This window comes from Chiloscyllium plagiosum, chromosome 5 (genome assembly GCF_004010195.1).
Source record: "Chiloscyllium plagiosum isolate BGI_BamShark_2017 chromosome 5, ASM401019v2, whole genome shotgun sequence".
Classification (NCBI taxonomy): domain Eukaryota; kingdom Metazoa; phylum Chordata; class Chondrichthyes; order Orectolobiformes; family Hemiscylliidae; genus Chiloscyllium; species Chiloscyllium plagiosum.
The window spans coordinates 48,211,135-48,219,861 of record NC_057714.1 but is presented as its reverse complement, the minus strand read 5'-3'; the positions used below and the strand labels follow the sequence as shown (position 1 = coordinate 48,219,861).

At 41.0% G+C, this 8,727-nt stretch overlaps 1 protein-coding gene across 2 annotated transcripts in view; it reads right to left on the bottom strand.

Moving 5' to 3' along the window:
* The window catches only part of erp44 (endoplasmic reticulum protein 44), a 99,628-nt gene that overhangs the window by 56,272 nt on the left and 34,629 nt on the right, over positions 1 to 8,727 (bottom strand). The window lies entirely within an intron of this gene.

Genomic DNA, 8,727 nt, shown 5'->3' with positions numbered 1-8,727 from the left:
TCTAGGTCTCCCCGCGCAAGGGACTGAATATCGTCCCTTACCAACATGGCCACCCCACCTACTCTGCCTATTAGTCTGTCCTTACGATAGCACGTGTAGCCTTGAATATTCATTTCCCAGGCCCTGTCCACTTGAAGCCACGTCTCAGTTATCCCCACAATATCGTATCTGCCAATTTCCAAAAGAGCCTCAAGCTCATCCATCTTATTTCTAATGCTTCGTGCATTCATGTGTAGTATTCTTAATTTGTTACTGCCCTCACCCTTCCCATCAACTCCTATTTCACTCAACCTTACAGCATGATCCCTTTCTGAGTTTTCTGCCTCATTGATACAGTTGTCTTTCTTGACTTCTCTTGTTCTAACTTTCCCTTCAATTTCCTTCTAAAACATCCAGTTTGTCCCCTCCCCCCTCTACTTAGTATAAACGTAGCTGTGTTGCAGTAGCAAACCTGCCTGCCAGAATGCTGGTCCCTAATATATTAAGGTGCAAACAGTCTCTCTTGTAGAATTTATGCTTACCACAAAACATACCCCAGTTATCCAAGAATTTAAATCCTTGCTTCCTGCACCAGTTCCCCAGCCACACGTTCAAGTCCATTATCTCCCTGTTTCTGGCCTCAGCAGCCCGAGGAACTGGAAACAAACCGGAGATAACCACCCTGGACGTCCTGCTTTTCAGCCTTCTTCCTAGTTCTCCGAAGTCCCGCTGTAGCACGTTCCTCCTCCTCTTCCCGACATCATTTGTGCCGACATGTACCACCACCTCTGGCTCTTCACCTTCGTCCTTGAGGATTTCCTGCACTCCACCTGTGATGTCTTTAATCCTGGCACCAGGAAGGCAACACACCATGCTTAAGTCCCGTCTGCTGCCACAAAAACCCCGGTCAGTTCCTCTCACTATGGAGTCCCCTATTACCACGGCTCTGTGCGATGTCCGACTCTTCCGCTCTGCCTCTGCGCCAACTTTTGATTGACAGACCTGGCCGCCTCTCGGACTGGCAGTGTCATCTGTCTCTACTGTTTCCAAAAGATTCAACTTGTTCCTGACAGGTACTTCCCCCGGGGTCTCTTACACCTGTCTCCTCTCTGCCTTCCTCATTGTCTGCTCTCTTCTGGTATGATTGGTATAATAACCTCGCTGAAAGTCTTGTCCAGAAAGATCTCATTCTCTCGGATGAGCCTAAGGTCCTCGAGTTCTTTCATCAGTGCTGCAATATGCTCTGTCAGTAGCTGAACGTGCACACACTTTCCACACTTATACGAGCGAGACACACCAGAGTCGTTGACCTCCCACATCAAGCACGTAGTACACTGAACCAGCTTGGCAGTCATGTCTTCACCCTCTTCAACTGTGGCGTAATCACTTCACTCAACCTGCTTGTCAAAGACTCCTGAGCAAAAGCCTCACTCTTCAATCCATAGGAACTTCCTTGGACCTTCTTTTTGGGACAAGTCTGTGGACTCTTAATTTAGGTTAGAGGAGGAGGGAGGCCCGACTTTGTAGGACCTGGGGTCTAGAACACAACAACTAATAACAATCACTTACCTTCCCGAACGGCTTTGCGCACTGCCTTCACTTCTGCCCAGCTCCCGCTGCTCTCTGATGGGGTCTTGTTTACTACCTTCAGTAATGCCACTGGCTTGGCCTCTTTTACCAAATCTTTTCCCACGGCGTCTTTCTTTAATGATCAGCACTGTGGTCGACACCTTACATGTCCCACTTTACCACACCCGAGGCCTTCACCTCCTTTCCACACTCTTGGGCTTCTTTTTTATCCTGTGGTAAACCCTTACTAGTGCTCTCTACTCTTGGTTTAGTATTGTAGGATCTTCCCTACACCCAACTTCTATCCCTCACAGAACGAAATTCTGGCCGGAAGCTTGTTTGATGCACCAACATGTACTCATCTGCTAATTCTGCTGCCCTTCTCACTTTCTGAACTTTGTTCCTCCACATGAATTACCACCATCTCTGGAAGTGAATTTTTAAACTCCTCCAGCAGAATAAACTGTCTTAGAGCCTCAAATGACCTATCTATTTTCAAAGCACGTACCTATCCATCAAAATGACTGTGTTTAATTCTTTCGAACTCAACATATAAGTTTGACCTGGCTTCTTCTGTGTGTTTCTGAACCGCTGTCTGTATGCTTCAAGTACCAACTAATAATAAAATAGCCAGTTTAAACGCTTCAAAATCTCTTGACCCCTCATCTGACATGGCACCAAATACCTCACTAGCTCTAACAGTTTAGTCTGAACTAGCATTACCCATAAATCCTCAGACTAGCCAGTTTTTCAAATGAAATAAAGAAGGCTTCAACATCTTTCTCATCAAAATGTGGCGCAGTTTTGACATATTTATATATATCACTACCTTTTCTTTTCGTCTCCATCCTGTTAACTTGACTTTGCTGACTAAGTCACAACTTCTCAAATTCAAATTCTCTCTTTTTGTCTCTCCCTTTTTCTCTCTTTGCTCAATTAAAAACCTTCTCTCTGCTTTTTCTGCCTCTCTCTTCTCTCTTTCTTTTATCTCTTTCCCTTTCTCACTCCTTCTCTCTTTCCTCTCTCTTTGCTTATCTTCTAACTCCATTTTCTTCAACTGTAATTCAAGTTTTTCTACCTCTACTGCAACACCTAAGTGTTTGAGTACCCTCTTTACAATTTCAGCTTTACTTTTATCCTTTGTTAAACCCAAATCTAACTTATTTGCTAATTCCAGAAGCATGGCCTTTTTCTTTCCTTCTAAAACTTTCTTGGCAAATTTGAGAATCGTCTTCAAATCCTAGAACCTATTTAGCAATTTTAAGAGCTATTTCTTTCATTTTGAATTTAATTAATCACAAGTCCCCAAAATTAAACAAATTGTCTCACCTATGTTTTATTTAAAGACCTCGGACACTTACCTGAAAGTGTTTAAATCTGCTGGGATCTTTTGTACCCCCAAAATCTGTCAAAACCAGTTCAGATCATGGACCAGAGCCCCCAAACTGTTACGACACGGAGCAAACTCTCCTGCTTAATTTAAAACCAGCAACACAGATTTATCCTGTGCAGTAATCTGTAAAGATTTGAGTGGCCAAAAACTAAGTAAAAATTAACAACTTTATTTCTTAAAGTATAACAGAGAATAATTAACTAACAATTATTTACAATTCCCTACTCTAACCTATCTGTTACCTTTCCTTCTATAATACTAGTCCGATAAAACTCCCAACTAAGATTTACAAAATAACACTTATCTCAAAACCAGGCAGCTTTCGGTTCTTCTATTTGGATCTTTGTGTCTTCTTTTCTTCTTCTTAGGGATTCTACCTCACAGGTTACTGATCAAAAAAGATACTTTTAACAGCTATTTTTCAGGCAATCTTTTACCTGCTGGAGCTTGGCAGTTCTCCTCCTAACTGTTCAATTTCCCCCCAGTCTTATATCCCACAGCATTGGATTGTGTTATTGAGTACATTGACAATCTTAAAAGCCAATTTAAACTTGATTGGAAATTGGTATATTTAAGGGGAATAATTTAAACTGACTGGCCTAGTTAGAATCTGTTTTTTGTTGTTTCCAGGCAACCAGCTATTCCAGTAGCTGGAGCACGTTACATTGTGTCTTATTGAGAACACTTGGTGCTGTCACTGTTAGCTTTTAACTCTCTTAAAAGATATAGTTCACCCACAGCTTCATCACATTTCCCAAGATAAATATTTTACCAGAGATGAGTGATAACAGTTAGAGAGAGACATGGTCAGATATTTCAGGCATATTTCAGGACATTCAAAATAAAACCCTCACCAAAAATTCTAAAGGGAAGTCCCATCATTTGCAGTTAACCAAAGTAGTTAGGGAAAGCATCATACTGAAGGTAAAAGAATACAACGGCACAAAATTGAGTTGCAGGTCAGATGATTCGTCAGAATATAGAGAATGAAATGATTAACAGTTAATCAGATGGAAGAAACGAGAGAATGAGAAGCCAACTAGGTTAATTAAAAACAGATATTCAGATATACAAGATTCAGATATACACAAGCATTCAGAAAGGAAAAAATTAAAATGGAATGTTGGTCCTCTAGAATGAGAATGGGAAGTTAATGGTAGATAATAAAGAAATAGTGGATGAAATGAACAAATATTTTGCTTCTATCTTCACCATACAGAATACAAAAAGTATTCCAGTAATAGTTTGAAATAAGGAAGCGGAAGGGAAAGAGAAATACCAAAAAATTGCAATCATGAACAAAGAGACCCTCAATGACTAGGAGGAAAGAGGTTTTATGCAAACTAATGGATTTGTAGGCTGACAAGTATCCATGTCCAAATGGATTTGATCCAAGGGTCTCAAGTGAGGTTGCTAATGAGATAGGCGCACTGCTGTTAATTTTTTCGACTCTCTTGGGCAGACTATGGAGTAGCAAAGATCACCCCTCAATTCAACAATGGGGAGAAGCCAAATGACAGGAAATTATTGGCCAATTAACTTGACATTGGTGATGCAAAAGGTGTTAGAGTTGAACATCAAAGAGGTACTTTGAAAAATTCAAGATTATCAGAAACAGCATGATTTTCCTTTCACAAAAACCATATTTAACCACCTTTTTGGAGTTTTTTTGAAGGAGGAATATGCGCTGTGGGTATACTATAATTGGATATCTGAAAGGCATTTGACAAGGTGTCATAAAAAGTGAGCGTAGAAAATAAAGGACTCATGGCGTAAGGTGTAATACATTGGATAGAAGATTGCGTAGCGAGCAGAAAACTGAGTACAGGGTGAGCCCCGTATCCAGGGAATCGTTTTCCGTGGTTTCACTTATGCGCGGTTTCCCATGGCCCAAAAACATAAAAGGGAACCTTCCGGAACCAAGAACCAGGACATTGCCAGGAAGGTAAATTTCCCATTGAAATGAATGGGTTAGCTCCTGTCTGCAGTTTCGGGCTTCTGTGGTAGGTCTTGGAACATATCCCCTGCGGGTACTGTACGCATAAATGTGTTTGTTTGATTGACAGGACGTGATAAGTGGAATCCCACAGGGTTTTGTGGTGGGGCCTCAAGTTAATTGGCCGATACTTTCCTGTCATTTTGCTTTCCTTCCTTCCTTCCTTGAATTTGCTCCTTTCCAGTCTGCTGGAAGCATTGCTGAATCTAGGGAGCTTAGAAAATGTTTACAATTTACAAAGACTTCGCTGAGGGGAAAGAAGGAATGATAAATAAATTTGTAGATAATACCAAGATAGGTAGAAAAGTATGTTGTTAAAATGACTTATGGAAGATATAGACATATACAGATGGGTTGGGTGAGTGAGCAAAATCTAGCAGATATAATATCATGTGGGAAAATGTGAAGTTGTTCACTTTGGCGAAAAAGCAGAGTATTACTTAAGTGGAGAACATCTGCAGATTTCAGAGGTTCAGAAGGATCTAGGTCATAGAGTCACAGAGCTGCTCGGCGTGGAACAGACCCTTCAGTCCAACTCGTCGATGCTGACCAGATATCCTTAAATTAATCTAGTCCCATTTTCCAGCATTTGGTGAATAAGTAGCCTCTTGGGTCCCTTTTAAATCTTCCCCCCCCTCACCTTAAACCTATGCTCTCTGGGTTTGGACTCCTCTAACCTGGAGAAAACATACTTTTTTAACAACATATTCACCTTATCCATGCTCATGATTTTATAAACTTCTATATTGTCACCCCTCAGAATCAGACACTCCAGCGAAAACAGCCCCAACCTATTCAGCCTCTCTCTATAGCTCAAACCCTCCAACCTTGGCAACAACCTTGTAAATTCTTCTGAAGCCTTTCACATGTCTCAACATCCTTCCTATAGGAAGGAGACCAAAATTGAATGCAATATTCCAAAAATGGCCTAACCAATGCCCTGTATGGCTGCAACATGACATCCCAACTCCTACACTCAATCCACTGACCAATATAGGCAAGCATACCAAACGTTTTCTTCACTATCCGGTCTACTTGTGGCCCCACTTTCAAGGAACTATGAACCTGCATTCAAAGGTCTCTTTGTTCAGCCATACTCCCCAGGACCTTACCATTAAGTATATAAGTCCTTCTCTGATTTGCCTTTCCAAAATGCAACACCTCACAGTTATAGAAATTAAACTCCATATGCCACCCCTTGGCCCACCAAGGTGTTCTTACATGAGCCATAGAAGGTTAGTATTCAGGTATAACATGTAATCAAGTTGGCTGAATGAAGGGTGAATGGTGATCTAAATGATGTTGACAAGATGAAAGTGTAAAGGATATCTCTTCTTGTGTCAGTCTAGAACTAGGAGCATTCTTTTACAAATTAGTGATCTCCTTCAGGTCAGAGGTGAGGAGAAAGAGGGTTGTGCAAATTTGGGACTGCCTTGAGACTGTAGAGGTATAGTTATTAAATAATTTTAAGACAGATGGATACATACTTGCTAAACAAGGGAATCAATGTTATCGAGGTAGATGAGAACGTGGAAGCCATATCATAAATAAATCAGCCATGATTTTATGAAAGTGAGGGCTGGCTCAAGGAGCTGATTAGTCCACTTCTGCTCCTATTTCATATGTATTCATTCCTGTTCCCATGTTACATATTCTTGTATATGGGCAGCATAAATAAAAGTATTTATCAAATGTTTAATCAGGATTGTGCACAAAAAAAAAGTTTCTCTATTCTCCACTTTTTAGCCTCATGATTTTTGCCCTACAAGCCCAAACAATTTTTTTTTTCATACGCTATCCCAAAATTCATAATCTTGGCCACCAGCTAATCTTCTAAACTGTGGAAAAAAAATTAATCTTCTCCTATCTCCACTATCACAGTGGTTCTCAAATTGTGGCCCTGGACTCTTTCTGGTGGTCCACAGATACATGCAAAGTCCAAGTCACTCTAGTGCAGTATTAAAGTCAAAATGGTATGAGAGAACAGACCAAAACCTTCATCTCCATCACCTGGGTGACAACACACAATCAGACCAACTTCCACATGCATGGCATGAGTCATCATATAGCACAATGAAAAGTGGCAGATGTATTAGCACAAAGTGAGATTTTCAACACTTCAGGTACTGGAAACCAAAAGGAGGAACTAGCCTTATGTGAAGCTTGATATGCCACTGAAGGTCTCTAACTTGGAACCAGACATAACCTCAAACTCTGAAGGAGTCATACCAGATTCGAAACGTTAACTCTATTTCCCTCCACAGATGCTGGACTTGCTGGTTTTCTCCAGCACGTTTGTTTCAGATTTCCAGCAATGGTGGGATATTGTCTTAATATAACTTCTTTGGAGTCTCATCAAACGCACTATCAATGTTCCCATTAACTCTCAAGTAGTTTTGTCTGGTGAACAAAAGGGGAGAGATGGAATTCAGATCACCCACATTTAGTGATCCACAGGGTCTTTTGGCTCACATAAATAGTCCATGATGATAAAGCTCAAGAGACATTGCGCTATACAACTGTAGCCTCTCATTCTTGGTAAAATGCTCGTTAATGAAAGCCATTCCTTTGATTGCTTTATTCCACTAATGGGCAACAAAAAGTGCTTATGATATGCATTTCTCAAATTTACCATTTTCTTTTGAGTCTCCAGATACAATGATATGGGTTTCTTCCCCCTGCTAAATGACAGTACTCTGTTATGCTAACAATTTGAAACAGTTCTGCATCAGCACAGCTTTGCACTAGAAATAAAGAAAATATGAAGAATAGTAGGCCATTTGGCCTTTTGACCTTGCTCTGTTATTCAATATGATCATGGCTGATTATGCAACTCAGCACCACAGTCCTGCTTTTGCCCCACACCCTTTGATCTCTTTCGCACTAAAAACATTCAATGTTTTGCCCTCAATCACTTTCTGTGGCAGGTAATTCCACAAGCTCACCACTGTCAGGTGAAAGCTTTTCTCCTCATCTCAGTCCTAAGTAGACTACCCCAATCTGTAGATGGTGACCCCTGATTTTGGACCCCCTGGGCATTAGGAACATCTTATATTTACCCTGTCCAGTTCTGCTAGAATTTTCATTTTTTTTAAAAATAGGTATACCCCTACTACTCAGTGGCAACACTCTCACCTGAGTCAGAAGGTTATATGTTAAAATCTCAATCTAGAGTTTGAGCTTTCAAGTGCAGTACTGAGAGTGCTACACCATCAGAAATGTTATGTTTTAAATTAGACCTTGTCCAGAGCCCCGCCTGCCTGATTAACTTATTGTGACAATGTTAACTTCAGAACTTCAATAACTGTTCATTGATTGAAAGAATCAGCAATAATTCTTCCTGGAATAAACTGTTTTCTGGAGATAAAAGGTCACAGCCAAACTGTTATAAATTAAAAGCAATTTACCAATTAATCATACCCAGGGAAATGGAGGAAAACCACCAACTATTTTAAGATCTGCTTGGTAATGAGCCACCTTGTGACAAAATGGACAATTAAGATCGCCTATGTAAGGAATGTGCTGAGGTGAAAGAGTTAATGGCAAGATAGGCTGCATTAACACATTCCACCCTGACCTTAAATTTACCTGGACCATCTCTGACACCTCCCTCCCCTTCCTGGACCTCTCCATTTCCATCAGTGACGACCGACTTGACACTGACATCTCCTACAAACCCACCGACTCCCACAGCTACCTGGATTACACCTCTTCCCACCCTACCTCTTGCAAAAATGCCATCCCGTATTCCCAATTCCTCCGCCTACGCCGTATCTGCTCCCAGGAGGAG